The sequence below is a fragment of the Terrapene carolina genome, unplaced genomic scaffold (genome assembly GCF_002925995.2).
Source record: "Terrapene carolina triunguis isolate 2854851 unplaced genomic scaffold, T_m_triunguis-2.0 Scaffold68, whole genome shotgun sequence".
In the NCBI taxonomy this organism is placed as follows: domain Eukaryota; kingdom Metazoa; phylum Chordata; order Testudines; family Emydidae; genus Terrapene; species Terrapene triunguis.
The window spans coordinates 10283144-10284465 of NW_020664419.1; the positions used below are offsets into that span (position 1 = coordinate 10283144).

The window sequence follows — 1322 nt, forward strand, 5'->3', positions numbered from 1 at the left end:
ATCCAATCCAGGTGTGGATTCGAGCCCCATGACTGGGGCTCTTCTGCATAATGGGTCAAACCAAAATGGCAGATCCAGATCTCCCCAGGCTCTCAGGAAGTTCAGACCTGGTTTGGAACTTGTGATTTGGGCCTATCTCCAGAATTGTAAGTTCTCTCATTAGGGTTGCCAGGCATCTGTTTCTTGACCGGAACGCCCAGTTGAAAAGGGACCCTGGTGGCTCTGGTCGGCACCACTGACGAGGCCGTTAAAAGTCCAGTTGATGGTGCAGTGGGGGTCCGGGGCTAAGGCAGGTTCCCTGCCTGTCCTAGCTCTGCGCGGCTCTTGGAAGCAGCCGCCAGGTCCTTGCAGCCCCTAGGTGCATGGGCGGCCAGGGAGACTCCATGCACTGCCCTCGCGCCCACAGGCGCTGCCCCTGCAGCTCCCATTGGTCGCAGTTCCTGGCCAATGGGAGCTGTGGGGGCAGCCCCTGTGAGCGCAAAGGCAGCACGTGGAGCCTCCCTGGCCTCCCGGGCACCTAGGCACCACAGGGACCTGGCAGCCACTTCTTGGGAGCCGCGGTATGTGCTGCCGGGACCACACACTCCAACTCCCTGCCCCAGCCTGGAGCCCCCTCCTGCTCCCCAAAATCCCTCATCCCTGGCTCCACCCCAGAGCCTCCACCCCCAACTGGAGTCCTCACATCCCCCCGCACCCAACCCCCTAACCCAGCCTGGAGCCCTCCCCGCAGCAGCACATATACTAAAATTGGAACGATACAGAGAAGATTAGCATGGCCCCTGCACAAGGATGATATGCAAAATTCGTGAAGCGTTCCACCCCAAACCCCTCATCCCCAGCCCCACCCCAGAGCCTGCACCCCCAGCTGGAGCCCCCTCCTGTACCCCAACCCCCTGTCCCAGCCCGGTGAAAGTGAAAGAGGGTGGGGGAGAGCGAGCGATGGAGGGAAGGGAATGGAACGAGCAGGGGTGGGGCCTCGGGGAAGGCAGGGGTGGGGCAGGGGTGTTTGGTTTTGTGCCATTAGAAAGTTGACAACCCTGTCTCTCATGGGTGGTGAGTGGACCCCCCTTTCAGGGAGGCTAGCCCCCCCAGCCCCGTCCCTTCTGCCCAAGGCCCTGCCCTCTGCCCAACAGCTCCAAGCCCCCCACCGCCCCAGCCCCTCCCCCCCCCCATGGCCGGAGGAGCCCTTGGTCAGCCCAAGCTGCCCCAGACGCACTGGCTGGCCCAAGCCCCAGGCCAGCCCCAGCCCCTGAATGGGAAATGCAACTAGGGTTGCCAACTTTCTAATTCCAGAAAACTTAACACCCCTGTCCCGCCCCTTC

General features: G+C 62.3%; 1 non-coding gene across 1 annotated transcript; it reads left to right on the top strand.

The window, feature by feature from the left end:
- The first annotated feature begins 717 nt into the window (after positions 1–717).
- Positions 718–825, top strand: LOC112123728. The gene has a single exon (XR_002909559.2). It is a non-coding gene; the product is annotated as a U6 spliceosomal RNA (small nuclear RNA).
- The last annotated feature ends 497 nt before the right edge of the window (positions 826–1322 follow it).